The sequence below is a fragment of the Giraffa tippelskirchi genome, chromosome X (genome assembly GCF_054371585.1).
Source record: "Giraffa tippelskirchi isolate mGirTip1 chromosome X, T2T-mGirTip1v1.2.pri, whole genome shotgun sequence".
Classification (NCBI taxonomy): domain Eukaryota; kingdom Metazoa; phylum Chordata; class Mammalia; order Artiodactyla; family Giraffidae; genus Giraffa; species Giraffa tippelskirchi.
In genome coordinates, this window is record NC_137289.1 from 102532597 (window position 1) to 102551941 (window position 19345).

Below are 19345 nucleotides of genomic sequence, written 5' to 3' on the forward strand. Positions count from 1 at the left end.
CTCATATCAGATAAAATAGACTTTGAAATAAAGACCATGATAAGAGACAAAGAAGGACACTACATAATGATCAAAGCATTAATCCAAGAAGAGGATAAAACAATTATAAATATATATGCACCCAACAAAAGGACACCTCAATACGTAAAGCAAATGCTAACGAGTATGAAAGGGGAAATTAACAGTAACACAATAACAGTGGGACGTTTTAATACCCCACTCACACCTATGGATAGATCAACTAAACAGAAAACTAGCAAGGAAATGCAAGCTTTAAATGATACAATGGACCAATTAGGGCTAATTGATATCTACAAGGCATTTTACCCCAAAGCAATGGATTTCAACTTTTTCTCAAGTGTACACTGAACATTTCCTAGGATAGATCACATACTAGGCCATAAATCTAGCCATGGTAAATTTTAAAACATTGAAATAATTTCAAGCATCTTTTCTGATCACAATGTGGTAAAATTAGATGTTAACTACAGGAAGAAAAACTATAAAAAAAACACACAAGCATATGGAATCTAAACAACACACTCCTTAATAGCCAACAGATTACTGAAGAAATAAAAAAAAATCAAAATATGCATAGAAACAAATGAAAATGAGAACATGACAACCCAAAATCTATGGGATTCAGTAAAAGCAGTGCTAAGAGAGAGGTTCATAGAAATACAAGCCTACCTCAAGAAACAAGAGAAACATCAAATAAACCTAACTTTACACCTAAAGCAACAAGAGAAAGAGCCCCAAAGTTAGTAGAAGGAAGGAAATAATAAAAATCAGAGCAGAAATAATTGAAAAAGATTCAAAGGAGACTATAGCAAGTATCAACAAAAGTAAAAGCAGGTTCTTCAAGAAGATAAACAAAATATGCAAACCATTAGCCAGACTCAAAGAAAAAAAGGGAGAAGAATCAAATCAATAAAATTAGAAATGAAAATGGAGAAATCACAACATACAACACAGAAATACAAAAGATCATAAGAGACTACTATCAGCATCTATATGCCAATAAAATGGACAACGTGGAAGAAATGGGCAAATTCCTAGAAAAGTATAACCTACCAAAACTGAACCAGGAAGAAATAGAAAGGCTTAACAGACCCATCACAAGCATGGAAATTGAAACTGTAATAAAAAAATCTTCCAGTAAACAAAAGCCCAGGACCAGATGGCTTCACAGGTTCAGTTCAGTTCAGTCATTCATTTGTGTCCGACTCTGCAACCTCATGGACGGCAGCACTCCAGGATTCCCTGTCCTTCACCGACTCCGAGGGTTTGCTCAAACTCAAACTCATGTCCATTGAGTGTTGATGCCATCCAACCATCTAGTCCTCTGTCATCCCCTTCTCCTCCTGCCTTCAGTCTTTCCCAGCATCAGGGTCTTTTACAATGAGTCAGTTCTTCGCATCAGGTGGCCAAAATATTGGAGCTTCAGTTTCAGCAGCAGTCCTTCCAATGAATATTCAGAACTGATTTCCTTTATAATTGACTTGTCTGATCTCCTTTCCATCCAGGAGACTCTCAAGAGTCTTCTCCAGCACCATAGTTTTAAGGCATCAGTTCTTCAGTGCTCAGCCTTTTTTATCGCCCAGCTCTCATATCCATACATGACCACTGGGGGGGGGGGACACAGATTTGAATATGTAGGCAAAGTAACGTCTCTGGCTTTGAATATGCTGTCTAGGTTTGTCATTGCTTTTCTTCCAAGGAGAAAGCATCTTTTACTTTCAAGGCTACAGTCACCGTCTGCAGCGATTTTGGAGCCAAACAAAATAAAATCTGTCACTATTTCCATCACCAGTTGGTCAATAAAAAAATCAGATTGATTATATTCTTCACAGCCAAAAATGGACAAGCTCTATGCAGTCAGCAAAAACAAGACTGGGAGCTGACTGGATCAGATCATGAACTTCTTATTTCAAAATTCATATTTAAATTGAAGAAAGTAGGGAATATCATTAGACCATTCAGGTATGACCTAAATCAAATCCCTTACTATTATATATTGGAAATGACAAATAGATTCAAGGGATTATATCTAATAGACAGAATGCCTGAAGAATGATGGACAGAGGTTTGTGACATAGTACGGAAGGCAGTGATCAAGACCATCCCCAAGAAAAAGAAATGCAAAAAGGCAAAATGGCTGTCTGAGTAGTCCTTACAAATATCTGAATAAAGAAGAGAAATGAAAGGCAAGGGAGAAAAGGAAAGATATATCCATCTGAATTTAGTTCCAAATAATAGTAGGAGAGATAAGAAAGCCTTCTTAAATTAACAATGCAAAGAAATAGAGGGAAAAAATATAACTGAAAAGGCTTGATCTCTTCAAGAAAACTAGAGATACCAAGGGAATATTTCATAAAAAGATGGGCACAATAAATTACAGGAACTGTATGGACATTAAAGAAGGAGAAGATATTAAGAAGAGATGGCAAGCATACACAGAAAAACTGTACAAAAAAGTTCTTAATGACCCAGATAACCACAAGGGTCTAATCACTCACCTAGAGCCAGACATCTGGAGTGTGAACTCAAGCGGGCCTTTGGAATCATTACTATGAACAAAGCTAATGGAGGTGACAGAATTCCACCTGACCTACTTCAGATCCTAAAAGATGATATTATTAAAGTGTTACACTCAATATGCCAGCAAATATGGAAAACTCAGCAGTGGCCACAGGACTGGAAAAGGTCAGTTTTGATTCCAATCCCAAAGAAAGGCAATGCCAAAGAATGTTCAAACGACTGCACAATTGCACTCATCTCACACGCTAGCAAAGTAATGCTCAAAATTCTCCAAGCTAGGCTTCAACAGTACATGAACCGAGAACTTACAGATGTTCAAGCTGGATTTAGAAAAGGCAGCAGAACCAGAGACCAAATTGCCAATGATAGTAAAAGATCATAGATCTTTTTGGATCATAGAAAAAGCGAGAGAATTCCAGAAAAAAACATCTACTTCTGCTTCAATGCGTACACTAAAGCCTTTGACTGTGTAGATCACAACAAACTGCAGAAAAATCTTAAAGAAATGGGAAAACCAGACCACCTTGACTGCCTCCTGAGAAACCTGTATGCAAGTCAACAATCAACAGTTAGAACTGGACAAGGAACAATGGACTGGTTCCAAATTGGAAAAGAAGAATGTTAAGGCTATATATTGACACCTTGCTTATTTAACTTATATGCAGAGTACATCATGTGAAATGTGGGGCTTGATGAAGAACAAGCTGGAATCAAGGTAGCCAGGAGAAATATCAATAACCTCAGATATGCAGATGACACCACCCTTATGGCAGAAAGTTAAGAGGAACTGAAAAGCCTCTTGATGAAAGTGAAGGAGGAAAGTGAAAAACCTGGCTTAAAACTCAACTTTCAATAAATTAAGATCATGGCATCCAGTCTCATCACTTCATGGCAAATAGATGGGGAAATAAAGGAAACAGTGACACACTTTATTTTATTCAGCTCCAAAATCACTGTGGATGGTGACTGCAGCCATGAAATTAAGAGATACTTGCTGCTTGGATTAAAAGCTATGACAAACTTAGACAGCATATTGAAAAGCAGAGACATTACTTTACTGACAAAGGCCCATCTAAGTCAAATTTGCGGTTTTTCCAATAGTCATGTATGGATGTGAGAGTTGGACCATAAAGAAGGCTGGGCACTGAAGAATTGATGTTTTTGAACTGTGATGTTGGAGAAGACTCTTGAGAGTTCCTTGGACTGCAAGTAGATCAAATCAGTCAATACTAAAGGAAATCAGTCCTAAATATTCATTGGAATTATTGATGCTGAAGCCGGAGGTCCAATACTATGGCCACCTGATGAGAAGAACTGACTCATTTGAAAAGACCCTGATGCTGGGAAAGATTGAAAGCAGAAGGAGAAAGGGATGATAGAGGATGAGATGGTTGGATGGAATCACTGACTCGAAGGACATACGTTTGAAAAGGCTCTGGGAGTTGGTGATGAACAGGGAATCCTGGAGTGCTGCAGTACATGGGGTCACAAGGAGTCAGACACGACTGAGCGACTGAACTGAACTATTTTCACTGATTCCTTATTTGCCATGAAGTGATGAGACAGGATACCATGATTTTAAGTTTTTTGAATGTTGAGTTTTGAGCCAACTTTTTCACTCTCCTTTTTTGCCTTCATTTAGAGGCTCTTTAGTTCCTCTTAACTTTCTGCCATAAGGGTGGTGCTATCTGCACATCTGACGTTATTGATACTTTTCCTGGCAATCTTCATTCTAGCTTGTGTTAGGCCCAGCCCGGCATTTTGCATGATGTACTCTGCATATAAATTAAATAAGTAGTGTGATAATATAGAGCCGTGATGTACTCCTTTCCCAATTTGGAACCAGTTGGTTGTTCCATGTCTGGTTCTAACCGTTGCTTGTTGACCTGCATACAGGTTTCTCAGGAGACAGGTAAGGTGGTCTGGTATTCCAGTTTCTTTAAGAATTTTCCACAGTGTTGTGATCCTCACGGCCAAAGGCTTTAGTGCAGTCATAAAGCAGAAGTAAATGTTTTTCTGGAATTTTCTTTCATTTTCTATGATTCACTGGATGTTGGCAATTTGATCTTTGGTTCCTCTGCCTTTTCAAAATCCAGCTTGTACATCTGGAAGTTCTCAGTTCACATACTATTAAAGCCTAACTTGAAGTATTTTGAGGTTTTCCTTGATAGCATGTGAAATGAGTGCATTTGTCCAGTAGTTTAAACATTTTTGGCATTGCCTTTATTTTGTACTGGAATGAAAACTGACCTTTTCCAATCTTGTGGCCACTGTTGAGTTTTCCAAATTTGTTGGCATATTGCCTGCAGCACTTTAACAGCATCATATTTGAGAATTTGAAATAGCTCAGCTGTATTTCCATCACCTCCACTAGCTTTGTTCATAGAGATGCTTCCTAAGGCCCACTTGACTTCATACTCCAGGATATCTAGCTCTAGGTGAGTGATCACAACATCTATCCAGGTACTGTATGATCCAGCTATCATGCTTCTTGATATTTATCCAAAGAATACATAAACAATTATTTGAAAAGATATATTTCTCCCTGATTTTTTTTGCAGCATTATTAATTTTTTTCCAGTTTTATTTATTATTATTATTTTACTTTACAATATTGTATTGGTTTTGCCTTACATTGACATGAATCCACCATGGGTGTACATGTGTTCCCCATCCTGAACCCCCCTCCCACCTCCCTCCCCATCCCATCCCTCTGGGTCATCCCAGTGCACCAGCCCCGAGCACCCTGTATCATGCAACAAACCTGGACTGGCGATTTGTTTCACATATGATAATTTACATGTTTCAATGCTATTCTACCATATCATCCCACCCTCGCCTTCTCCCACAGAGTCCAAAAGACTGTTGTATACATCTGTGTCTCTTTTGCTGTCTCGCATACAGGGTTATTGTTACCATCTTTCTAAATTCCATATATATGCATTAGTATACTGTATTGCGGAGAAGGCAATGGCTCCCCACTCCAGTACTCTTGCCTGGAAAATCCCATGGATGAAGGAGCCTGGTAGGCTGCAGTCCATGGGGTCACTAAGAGTCGGACACGACTGAGCGACTTCACTTCCACTTTTCACTTTCATGCATTGGAGAAGGAAATGGCAACCCACTCCAGTGTTCTTGCCTGGCGAATCCCAGGGATGGCGGAGCCTGCTGGGCTGCCATCTATGGGGTCGCACAGAGTCGGACATGACTGAGGTGACTTAGCAGCATACTGTATTGGTGTTTTTCTTTCTGGCTTACTTCACTCTGTATAATAGGCTCCAGTTTCATCCACCTCATTAGAACTGATTCAAATGTATTCTTTTTAATGGCTGAGTAATATTCCATTGTGTATATGTACCACAGCTTTCTTATCCATTCGTCTGCTGAGGGACATCTAGGTTGCTTCCATGTCCTAGCTATTATAGACAGTGCTGCGATGAACATTGGGGTACACGTGTCTCTTTCAATTCTGGTTTCCTCGCTGTGTATGCTCAGCAGTGGGATTGCTGGGTCGTATGGCAGTTCTATTTCCAGTTTTTTAAGGCATCTCCACACTGTTCTCCATAGTGGCTGTACTAGTTTGCATTCCCACCAACAGTGTAAGAGGGTTCCCTTTTCTCCGTACCCTCTCCAGCATTTATTGCTTGTAGACTTTTGGATAGCAGCCATTCTGACTGGTGTGAAATGGTACTTTATTGTGGTTTTGATTTGCATTTCTCTGATAATGAGTGATGTTGAGCATCTTTTCATGTATTTTTTAGCCATCTGTATGTCTTCTTTGGAGAAATGTCTGTTTAGTTCTTTGGCCCATTTTTTGATTGAGTTGCTCATTTTTCTGGAATTGATCTGCATGAGTTGCTTGTATATTTTTGAGATTAATTCTTTGTGAGTTGCTTCGTTTGCTATAATTTTCTCCCATTGTGAAGGCTGTCTTTTCATTTGCTTATAGTTTCCATTGTTTTGCAAAAGCTTTTAATTTTAATTAGGTCCCATTTGTTTATTTTTGCTTTTATTTCCAATATTCTGGGAGGTGGATCATAGAGGATCCTGCTATTATTTATGTCAGAGAGTGTTTTGCCTATGTTTTCCTCTAGGAGTTTTATAGTTTCGGTCTTACGTTTAGATCTTTAATCCATTTTGAGTCTATTTCTGTGTATGGTGTTAGAAAGTGTTCTAGGTTCATTCTTTTGCAAGTTGTTGCCCAGTTTTGCCAGCACCACTTGTTAAAGAGATTGTCTTTTCTCCATTGTATATTCTTGCCTCCTTTGTTGAAGATAAGGTGTCCATAGGTGCATGGATTTATCTCTGGGCTTTCTATTTTTTTCCATTGATCTATATTTCAGTCTTTGTGCCAGTACCATACTGTCTTGATGACTGGCTTTGTAGTAGAGCCTGAAGTCAGGCAGGTTGATTCCTTCAGTTCCATTCTTCTTCCTCAAGATTGCTTTGGCTATTCGAGGTTTTTTATATTTCCATACAAATTGTGAAATGATTTGTTCTAGTTCTGTGAAAAATACCATTGGTAGCTTGATAGGGATTGCATTGAATCTATAGATTGCCTTGGGTAATATACTCATTTTCACTATGTTGATTCTTCCGATCCATGAACATGGAATATTTCTCCATCTGTTTGTGTCCTCTTTGATTTCTTTCACCAGTGTTTTATAGTTTTCTTTTTTTTTTATGTTTCTTTTTTTTTAATAGATTTATTTATTTTAGTTGGGGGCTAATTACTTTACAATATTGTAGTGGTTTTTGCCATACATTGACATGAATCAGCCATGGGTTTACGTGTGTTCCCCATCCTGAACCCCCCTCCCCCCTCCCTCCCCATCCCATCCCTCTGGGTCATCCCATTGCCCCAGCCCTGAGCATTTGTCTCATGCATCGAACCTGGAATGGTGTTCTGTTTCACTTATGATAATATACATGTTTCAATGCTATTCTCCCAGAACGTCCCACCCTCACCTTCTCCCTCAGAGTCCATAAGACTGTTCTATGCATCTGTGTCTCTTATTCTGTCTTGCCTATAGGGTTATCATTACCATCATTCAAATCCATATATATGCATTAGTATACTGTATTGGTGTTTTTCTTTCTGGCTTACTTCACTCTGTATAATGGGCTCTGGTTTCATCCATCTCAATAGAACTGATTCAATTAAAAACTGACTAATATTCCATTGTGTATATGTACCACAGCTTCCTTATCCATTCGTCTGCTGATGGACATCTAGGTTGCTTCCATGTCCTGGCTATTGTAAACAGTGCTGCGATGAACATTGGGGTACACGCGTCTCTTTCAATTCTGGTTTCCTCGGTGTGTATGCCCAGCAGTGGGATTACTGGGTCATATGGCAGTTCTAGTCCCAGTTTTTTAAGGAATCTCCACACTGTTTTCCATAGTGGCTGTACTAGTTTGCATTCCCACCAGCAGTGTAAGAGGGTTCCCTTTTCTCCACACCCTCTCCAGCATTTATTGCTTGTAGATTTTTGCATAGCAGCCATTCTGAACCAGTGTGTTATAGTTTTCTATATATAGGTCTTTTGTTTCTTTAGGTAGATATATTCTTAAGTATTTTATTCTTTTCGTTGCAATGGTGAATGGAATTGTTTCCTTAATTTCTCTTTCTGTTTTCTTATTGTTAATGTATAGGAATGCAAGGGATTTCTCTTTGTTGGTTTTATATCCTGCAACTTTACTATATTCATTAATTAGATCTAGTAATTTTCTGGTGGAGTCTTTAGGGTTTTCTATGTAGAGGATCATGTCATCTTGCAGCATTATTTAGAATAGCCAAAATATGAAAAGCACCTATGTGTCCATAAATAATGAATGGACAGTGGTGTTGTAAATGTGTACAATTGAATAATGTTGAAATATTGAATACAACTGAATAATAACGAAATATTGAGATTTACAGCAACATGAATTGATCTTGAAGTGAAATATGTCAAATGGGAAAAGTAATTAGTGATTTCACTGATATGAGGAACATAAAAATCAAACAAAGACAAAAGCAAAATAAGTGAAGCACCCAAACAAAAACAAACACATACTTAAATAAAGAGGAAATGGGTTTAAAAAAAACTGTATGGTAACCAATGGAAACTAAATTTTTGGTAGTGAATATGCCATATGTTAAACAGAAGTAGTAATATAACATACACATGAAACACATACTATTACAGACCAATGATACTTTAACTAAAAACTAATTTATAAAAATTGTAAAAAAAGATTTGATTTGAGTCCTAACATATGATGTCTTCTGAAAGGTACTTCAAGTGCACTTTAGAAGAGTACTTTCTGTTGATTTTAGATGAAATGTTCTGTATATACCTGTTAAAGTTGCATGATTTAACATGTTGTACAAGGCCAGTATTTCCTCACTGATTTTCTTTCTTGATGATATATATTTGTTTATGTACATAGGGTATTAAAGTCCCCTACTATTATTTTATTGTTGTTGGTATCTTTTTCTTTAATATTTCTTTATGTATTTAGGTGCTTCTAGATTGTGTACGTGTGTGTGTGCAGGTTACGTCACTTCAGGTGTGTCCAACTCTTTGTGACTCTATGGACTGTAGCCTTTCAGGCCCTTCTGCCCATGGGATTTGCCAGGCAAGCATGCTGGAGTGGAGAGCCATGTCCTGCTCCAGGGGATCTCCCCAATCTAGGACTCAAATCTGCATCTCCTGTGACTCCTGCATTGCAGGTGAATTCGATACCACTGACCCACCAGGGAAGCCCACTGTGTACATATATATTCACAAATGTTACCCTCTTATTAGACTGACCCCTGTATCATTATAATGACCTTCTTTGTCTCTTATTCCAGTCTTTACATTAAACTCTTTATAGTCTAACCTTTATATTAAAGTCTACTTTGTCTGATATAAGTATAGCTTCCCACTTTTCTTTTTTTACAATTTGCATGAAGTTTCCTTTTCTATCCCTTCAGTTTCAGTCTGTGTATGTGTCCATAAATCTCCAGTGAGTCTCTTGTAGGCAGCATTTAGATATGTTTTGTATTTTTATCCATTCAGTCACATTATGTCTTTTGATGGGAGATTTTAGTTCAGTTAAGGTAATTATGGATAGGTATGTATTCATTCGGAGAAGGCAATGGCACCCCACTCCAGTACTCTTGCCTGGAAAATCCCATGGACGGAGGAGCCTGGTAGGCTACAGTCCATGGGGTCGCTAAGAGTCGGACACGACTGAGCGACTTCACTTTCACTTTTCCCTTTCATGCACTGGAGAAAGAAATGGCAACCCACTCCATTACCTGGAGAATCCTAGGGACGGCAGAGCCTGGTGAGCTGCCGTCTATGGAGTCGCACAGAGTCGGACACGACTGAAGCGACTTAGCATAGCATAGCATAGCATGTATTCATTATCATTTTTGTTAAATGTGTTGTGTCTCTTTTGTAATTCTTTTGTTCTTTTCTTCTTTCTTGCTCACTTTCTTGTGGTTTGATGATATTCTGTACTAATATGCTTAGATTCTTTTATCTTTTTTTATCTAGTTTAGTTTTTTTGTTTGTTTGTTTGTTTTTGGTCACCGTGAAATTTACATAAAATATATTATAGCAATCTATTTTAAGTTGATAAAATATTACATTTGAACACATTTAAAGCTCTACATTTTTATCTTTCCAATTTTATGTTTTTGATGTTGCAATTTATCTTTTCGTCTTGTTTATCCACTAACGAAATATTGTAGAGTTGTTTCTAATATGTTTATCTCTTAGCTTTTATCATAACTTCATATGTGTTTAACACATCACCTTTACAACACTAAATTATTCTGAATCATACTATATATTTATCTTTACCAGTAAGATTTAAACTTTTATACATTTTCTGTTATTTATTAATGCCCTTTCATTTCACCCTTCAACATTTCTCTTTCTTTGTTAGAATTTGAAGAACTTTCAATTCTTTTTTATTAATTAATTTATTTTTAATTGGAAGATAATTGCCTTACAATATTGTCTTGGTTTCTGCCATACATCAACATGAATCAACCATAGGTATGCATATGTCCCCTTTCTCTTGAATTTCTCTTTCCCCTCCCACCTCATCCACTCCTCTAGGTTATCACAGAGCACCAAGTTTGAGCTCCATGCATGATACAGCAAATTCTCTCTGGATATCTGTTTTACATAAGGTAATATATATGTTTCAATGCTATTCTCTCAATTGATCTCACTCTCACCTTCCCCAACTGTGTCCACAGTTCTGCTCTCCATGTCTGCATCTCCATTGCTGTTCTGCAAATATGTTCATCAGTAGTATCTTTCTAGATTCCATATATATGCATTAGTATACAGTATTTCTTGTCCTCTTTCTGGCTTACTTCACTCTGTATACTAGGCTCTAGGTTTATCCACCTCATTATAACTGACTCTAATGTGTTCCTTTTTATGGCTGAGTAATATTCCATTGTATACATGTACCACACTTCTTTATCCATTCATCTGCTGATGGACATCTCACTTGCTTCCATTTCCTAGTTATTGTAAATAGTATTGCAATGAACACTGGGGTGCATGCATCTTTTCCAGTTATGGTTTCCATAGGATATAGGCCCAATAATGGGACTGTTGAGTCATATGGTAGTTTTAGCCTAGAGAAAACCCCACACACCTATGGACACCTTATCTTTGACAAAGGAGGCAACAATATAAAATGGAGAAAAGACAGTCTCCTCAATAAGTGGTGCTGGGAAAACTCGACACTTATGTGTAAAAGAATGAAATTAGAATACTTACTAACACCATAACAAAAATAAACTCAAAATGGATTAAAGACTTAATGTAAGACCAGAAACTATAAAACTCTTAGAGAAAAACATAGGCAGAACACTCTTTGATATAAATCACAGCAAGATCCTCTATGACCAACCTCCTAGAGTAATGGAAATAAAAATGAAAATAAACAAATGAGACCTAACTAAATAAAAGCTTTGCACAGCAAAAGAAACTATAAACGAGGTGAAAAGACAACTCTCAGAATGGGAGAAAATAATAGCAAGTGAAACAACTGACAAAAGATTAATCTCCAAAATATACAAGCAGCTCATGTAGCTCAATACCAAAAATACAAACAACTCATTCAAAAAGTGGTCAAAAGGCCTAAAAAGACATTTCTCTAAAGAAAGGACACAAATGGTAATCAACACATGAAAAGATGCTCAAAATTGTTCATTATTCAGTTCAGTTCACTCGCTCAGTCGTGTCCGACTCTTTGCGACCCCATGAATCGCAGCACTCCAGGCCTCCCTGTCCATCACCAGCTCCCGGAGTTTACCCAAACCCATGTTCATCGAGTCGGTGATGCCATCCAACCATCTCATCCTTTGTCGTCCCCTTCTCCTCCCGCCCCCAATCCTTCCCAGCATCAGAGTCTTTTCCAATGAGTCAACTCTTTGCATGAGGTGGCCAAAGTATTGGAGTTTCAGCCTCAACATCAGTCCTTCCAATAAACACCCAGGACTGATCTCCTTTAGGATGGACTGGTTGGATCTTTTTGCAGTCCAAGGGACTCTCAAGAGTCTTCTCCAACACCACAGTTCAAAAGCATCAATTCTTCAGTGCTCAGCTTTCTTCACCGTCCAACTCTCACATCCATACATGACCACTGGAAAAACCATAGCCTTGACTAGACGGACCTTTGTTGGCAGAGTAAGTTCTGTCCTTTTAAATATGCTATCTAGGTTGGTCATAACCTTCCTTCCAAGGAGTAAGCGTCTTTTAATTTCATGGCTGCAATCACCATCTACAGTGATATTGGAGACCAAAAAAATAAAGTCTGACAATGTTTCCACAGTTTCCCCATCTATTTCCCATGAAGTGATGGGACCAGATGCCATGATCTTAGTTTTCTGAATGTTGAGCTTTAAGCCAACTTTTTCACTCTCCTCTTTCACTTTCATCTAAAGGCTCTTTAGTTCTTCACTTTCTGCCATAAGGGTGGTGTCATCTGCATATCTGAAGTTATTGATATTTCTCCTAGCAATTTGGATTCCAGCTTGGGTTTCTTCCAGCCCAGCGTTTCTCATGATGTACTCTGCATATAAGTTAAATAAGCAGGGTGACAATATACAGCCTTGACATACTCCTTTCCCTATTTGGAACCAGTTTGTTGTTCCAGGTCCAGTTCTAACTGCTGCTTCCTGGCATGCATACAGGTTTCTCAAGAGACAGGTCAGATGGTCTGGTATTTCCATCTCTTTCAGAATTTTCCACAGTTTACTGTGATCCACACAGTCAAAGTCTTTGGCATAGTCAATAAAGTAGAAATAGATGTTTTTCTGGAACTCTCTTGCTTTTTTGATGATCCAGCAGATGTTGGCAATTTGATATCTGGTTCCTCTGACTTTTCTAAAACCAGCTTGAACATCTGGAAGTTCACGGTTCACATATTGCTGAAGCCTGGCTTGGAGAATTTTGAGCATTACTTTACTAGCGTGTGAGATGAGTGCAATTGTGCCGTAGTTCAAGCATTCTTTGGCATTGCCTTTCTTTGGGATTGGAATGAAAACTGACCTTTTCCAGTCCTCTGGCCACTGCTGAGTTTTCCAGATTTGCTGGCATATCGAGTGCAGCACTTTCACAGCATCATCTTTCAGGATTTGAAACAGCTCAACTGGAATTCCATCACCTCCACTAGCTTTGTTTGTAGTGATGCTTTCTAAGGCCCACTTGACTTCACATTCCAGGATGTCTGGCTCTAGGTGAGTGATCACACCATCGTGATTATCTGGGTCGTGAAGATCTTTTTTGTACAGTTTTTCTGTGTATTCTTGCCACCTCCACTTAATATCTTCTGCTTCTGTTAGGTCCATACCATTTCTGTCCTTTATCGAGCCTATGTTTGCATGAAATATTCCCTTGGTATCTCTAATTTTCTTGAAGAGATCTATAGTCTTTGCCATTCTGATGTTTTCCTATATTTCTTTGCATTGATCACTGAGGAAGGCTTTCTTATCTCTCCTTGCTATTGTTTATTATATGTTCATTATTAGGGAAATGCAAATCAAAACTACAATGAAGTATCACTTCACACTAGTCAGAATTGCCATTATCAAAAGTCTACAAACAATAAATGCTGGAGAGTGTGTGGGGAATAGGGAACCCTCTTGCACTGTTAGTGGGAATGTAAATTGATACAGCCACTGTTGAGAACAGTATGGAGATTCCTAAACATTTCTTTTAATGGTTCTTGTAATTCTAGTCTAGTGATGATGAACTCTATTAGAGTTTGCTTCTCTTGAAAGCTCTTTATTCACCCTTCATTTCTGAAGATTTAGTGTGCTAGATAGAGTATTCTTGCTTAGAAGTTTTTTTTTTTTGCCCCAGACTTTGAATATTTCATACCACTCACTTCTGGCTCACAAAGTTTATCTTGAAGAAATCTGATGATCTTCTTATGGGGTCTCCTTGTTTGTAAAAAGTTGCTTTTCTCTTGCTGATTTTAATAGGGTCCTCTTGTTTTCAACTTTTTGCATTATATTTGTAAGTATTAAGATAATGTGTCTTAATGTGGGTGTCTTTGGGTACATTTTGTTTGGAACTCTCTGGTGCTCCAGTATCCAAATGTCTCTTTCCATCCCCAGGTTAGGAAAGTTTTTAACCATTTTCCCCTCAAGTGTATTTCCTTTCTATCTGTCTTCTATTTCTGGGATCCCTATAATTTGAATGTTGGTATACTTGATGTTTTCCCATAAGTCCCTTATGCTATGCTTTTTTTTTTATTCATTTCTTTGTTCTCTGAATGAATGAGCTGAACTTCCCTTGTCTCAAGTTCACTCATTCTTCTAGTTCATCTATACTGCATTTGAATTCCTCTAGTGTATTTTTTATTGGGCTTCCCTGGTGGCTCAGAGGTTAAAGCGTCTGCCTGCAATGTGGGAGACCTGGGTTCGATCCCTGGGTCGGGAAGATCCCCTGGAGAAGGAAATGTCAACTCACTCCAGTATTCTTGCCTGGAGAATCCCATGGACAGAGGAGCTTGGTGTGCTACAGTCCACAGGGTCACAAAGAGTCAGACACGACTGAGCAACTTCACTTTCACTTTCACTTTCACTTTTTCAGTGTATTTTACTTATGTAATCTTTATCTCTATAACTTCTATTTGGTAATTCCTTCTGTTTTCTATGTCTAGTATTGAAATTCTAACTTTGTTCTTCTATTCCTCACCAGAGCTCAGTGAGTATCTTTATGTCCATTACTTTGAACTCTTCATCAAGTAAACTATTTACCTTTATTTATTAATTTTTCTCTGGGGTTTTATGTTGTTCTTTCATTTAGAACATACTTCTTTGTATTTTCATTTTTAGCCTCTAGACAAGTGTTTAAAACCCTGCCCTTCTAGCCATAGCTATGAAGATAAGGCTTAATAAACAGATATTTGAAACCTGGAGCAAATCAGAGGAGAGTGCAAAGATGGTTCTCACTGGCCTCCATCCACAGAAAGCTTCTCAGTAAGCCACAAATATGTGTGTCGATATAGAGGCCTCTTTCACATAAAAACTGGGGTCACTTTTTACTCTGCTTTCTCTATGCTGTGTTTTGGGGGTAATAGCTGACCACAAACTGTCTCTGTTTGTTATAGTCCCATGAGACTCATGAATGCAAGCCCTGATGGATACCAAAACCTGGTGATCAAAAGATATCCTCTGGGGAATAGCCTCAAAAAAATCAGGGCACCAGATGTTTGTACCTGGTACTAGGGTACCAAGTACATGTACAAACTCCCCTCTGAGAGATACTTGTGCTCTGGAGTGGGTCTGAGGGAAACTACAAATATAGCACCTTCCCTCCAAGGTATATTGAGAAGATTATAGTCAACCCTCCAGCTTCCCTGGTAGCTCAGATGGTAAAGAATCTGCCTGCAAAGCAGGATACCAGGGTTTGATCCATAGGTCAGAAAGATCCCCTGGAGAAGAGAATGGCAACCCACTCCAGTATTCTTGCCTGGAGAATCCCATGGGCAGATAGCAAAGAGTAAGACAGGACTGAGCAACTAACACTTTCACCTTTCACTTTCATAGTCAGCCCTTAGAAAAGTGTCTAATTAGATGCCTATCTCCCAGGCACAGTTATGATGATGAGCTAATAAGCCTCTTTCACAAAAAGACTAAGCACTTCAGTCTGTTGACTCTCTGCATGACCTTGGGTTGGTAGCCAGTGTGGGAGTCTTTCTCCATTTGTTAGAGTCCTATGGGACTTATGAGCATAAACCACTCTGGTCACAGAGTAAGGCAGTCTAGAGGCATATCTTTGGCAATAAATGCAAAGATTAGTGTACCAGATGAATATACAACCATCTTTCCCAGAAATACCAATATGATGGAGGGAAGCAGAGAGGGAATATATAGATGGGGCCTGCCAGCCTCTATCTATTGAAGGCATTTTGGTAGGCTGCTAGGTGTGTGTGAAATTAGATGCCTGACACTCAGCCAGAAAGTTTGATTCTTTTCAGTGAGTTGCCTCTGTGCTGAGCCCTGGATTGCGTGATCCTGCATGTAAGTCCTTTAAGGACTGTTTATCAGTTTGGTATAACATTGTGAGTATTATGGTCATAAGATCCTTTGGCTTTCAAAGTGAGGTGATTTGGTGGCTCATATACCAGGTGCAAGTTTTAAAAGCTGAGGTGTTATATCCTTCACTCATCATGAAGTTCAGGGTTGTGAGTTCCTTTCTTATTGGGGGTCATGGTGCTCTGGATGAAGTTTAGGGTGAGATGTTGTCTCAGCATCACCTACTGACTTTGATGTGGATCTTTTTCTTGATTGTCCAATAACTAGCTCAGCTAGTTGTTTTTGTTTTTTTCCTGAGAGCAAATAGTTCCTTGTGTAGCTGTAGATTTGATATGTCTATGGAAAGACGTGGTTTCCTACATTTACATCTTAAATTACAACTCACAATAAGGTTTTTATACTTCACTTGAAGTGGTAAATTATGACAACAATATACTTGATAAGCTATATACATACAATGTATGCCTAGACCAAACACTTAAAATATGCAAAGCTACATACTCAAAAACTTAATTAACATTTATAGAACACTACACTCCCCAAACAGCATGTGGATACTATTTTCTAGAGGACATAGAACATGAACTAAGATAGAGGATACCCTGGGCCACAAAACCCCAACATATTTTAAAACTTGGAATCATGCAGGGTGCTCCCTGTCCATTTGGATTGTAAAATTAATGTAGGCCATCTTGGAAACAATGGGAACAAGACTGAATTGGAGAAAGCTTTTGGCTATTAAGGACCACTCTGAAATGTTTGAGTTGCTAGAAACCCTCCCGACTTTGCTGTTGTTCAATTTAAAGATCATGGAGATGCAGCCAGTGCTCATGGAGAGTTAGATGAGAGAACACTATGTGGTTGCAAAGTAAGAATGGAACTGTTGAATGGTGAAGATAGAAGTTGAAATTGTGACCCACTTTCTTCTTGGGATCATCACACTCAAGATGATTATTAGAGGAAGAGTCCTCCACCTCGCCACAGTTCTCCAAACACAGAAACTTCTTCTGTAGCTGGAGCAGGTCCCTTTCTAGAGATAGGAGAAGGGAGACATCACTGTCTGGGAGAGAATCACAAACTGTCCCAATCCTCCTCTAGGTCTTGTAGCCAATATGGGTCAAATGAAAGGAAATAAAAGACCAGTTTGCAAGAGGAGTGGTGTACAGGAGATAACTTCTTTTGACAGGAGTATGTACAGAAAATTCAAGTTTTGTTTGAGACTTCATAAACTTGTTGCATTTTAACAATGTTTTAGCTCTTCACATTTGTCTGTTGGAAGAATGACACATAAAGATGTAATTCTCTATGGTTTGAAATGGATCATATGAGTCATGTAATATCAAGAACTGTTACGTTACAATATTTCCTTAAGCAAAATTGTATGTGCTTTTGAAATTTATCCTTGCATATACTATTGATAAACCTCTAACTCCTGCCCAGCTAAAGTGTGATGTTTAATATTATGGAAGCAAAACTGGTAAAAGTAAGAAAAATTTTCCATAGCTGGGATATGGTATGGAGCTGTAGTTATGCAAGCAATCTTTGGAAGCTCCTATGAACACAAGCCAGCAGGTAAAAAATGAAAGCTTCACCCTTAAATTAGATGAGAGTATTACAGATTCCACTAGTCTTCACACCAGACAAAATGTTGTCCAGCTAGTGTAAAATATAAGAAGTCTCAAGAAAGCTAAATTACCTTTGCTTTAGGTCATAAGTCCCTTCTGTGATTGCTTTGTGAATACATAGCTCTTTGTATCATTGTTTATTTGGAAATGTGAGACTGCTCAAGACACCAATGTCCTGCCAGTTTAAGAGTATATTATATGGCAGTTCTATTTCCAGTTTTTTGAGGAATCTCCACACTGTTCTCCATAGTGGCTGTACTAGTTTGCATTCACACCAAGAGTGTAAGAGGGCTCCCTTTTCTCCACAACCTCTCCAGCATTTATTGCTTGTAGTCTTTTGGATAGCAGCCATTCTGACAGGCGTGAAATGGTACCTCATTGTGGTTTTGATTTGCATGACCCAGCAATCCCACTACTGGGCATACACACTGAGGAAACCAGAATTGAAAGAGACACGTGTACCCCAGTGTTCATCGCAGCACCGTTTATATTAGCCAGGACATGGAAGCAGCCTAGATTCCCATCAGCAGATGAATGGCTAAGGAAGCTGTGGTACATATACACAATGGAATATTACTCAGCCATTAAAAAGAATATATTTGAATCAGTTCTAATGAGGTGGATGAAACTGGAGCCTATTATACGGAGTGAAGTAAGCCAGAAAGAAAAACACCAATATAGTATACTAACGCATATATATGGAATTTAGAAAGATGGTAATGATAACCCTGTATGCAAGACAGCAAAAGAGACACAAATAAATAGAACAGTATTATGGACTCTATGGGAGAGGGCGAGGGCGGGATGATATGGGAGAATGGCACTGAAGGATGTAAATTATCATATGTGAAACGAATCGCCAGTCCAGGTTCAACTCATGATACAGGGTGCTCGGGACTGGTGCACCGGGATGACCCGGAGGGATGGGATGCGGAGGGAGGTAGAAGGGGAAAACATGTACACAGAAGGGGAAAACATGTACACCCATGGTGGATTCATGTCAATGTATGGCAAAACCAACACAATATTGTAAAGTTAAAAAATAGAAAATAAACTAACTTAAAAAAAAAAAGAAAAAAGTATATTATAGAGCTGAACTTTGATTTATTGTGCAAGATTTTTCTTTTCATGCTGTCATTTTTAATATTTTGTGAGAATACTTGGGATTAAAGTTTGGTGACAAATTGTTGTTTAACCTAAAAACCTGTTTTTCCTTGCAAAACTAAAATATGAGCTTGGTATCAAGTCCAGGAATAACATTTCTATAGGAAACCATACTTGTATTTTCTTGTAAAGTGCTTGTGAAAATAAAATATTAGCATAATTGTATAAAAGTTGAACACATTATTACTATACTATACTTATATTACTAGAACTATTACTATAGTTCTTGTCCACATAAGGCAGCCAGTTATACAAATCTCAATTTTTAAGAAACACAATTGAAGTTTTTGAAGTGAAGGAAATTTTTGGCTATCCATCTAAGTGATGATACATATTTAAGAGCAGAAGTGAGTTCAAAGTCCATGATATTAAATGACTAACATTTTAAATATAACCACCTAATACAACATAATCCAAAGTTGCTGGTAAAAAAAAAAGGCTTTTATTATTAGCATGAAAACTT

General features: G+C 38.2%; 1 protein-coding gene and 1 pseudogene across 2 annotated transcripts in view; one reads left to right on the forward strand and one right to left on the reverse strand.

The window, feature by feature from the left end:
* LOC145536025 (spindlin-2) overlaps nucleotides 1-19345 on the reverse strand; it is a 46617-nt gene that overhangs the window by 11452 nt on the left and 15820 nt on the right. The gene's annotated exons all lie outside the window — the stretch shown is intronic.
* On the forward strand, nucleotides 14997-17228 carry LOC145535719 (serine/arginine-rich splicing factor 3 pseudogene; annotated as a pseudogene).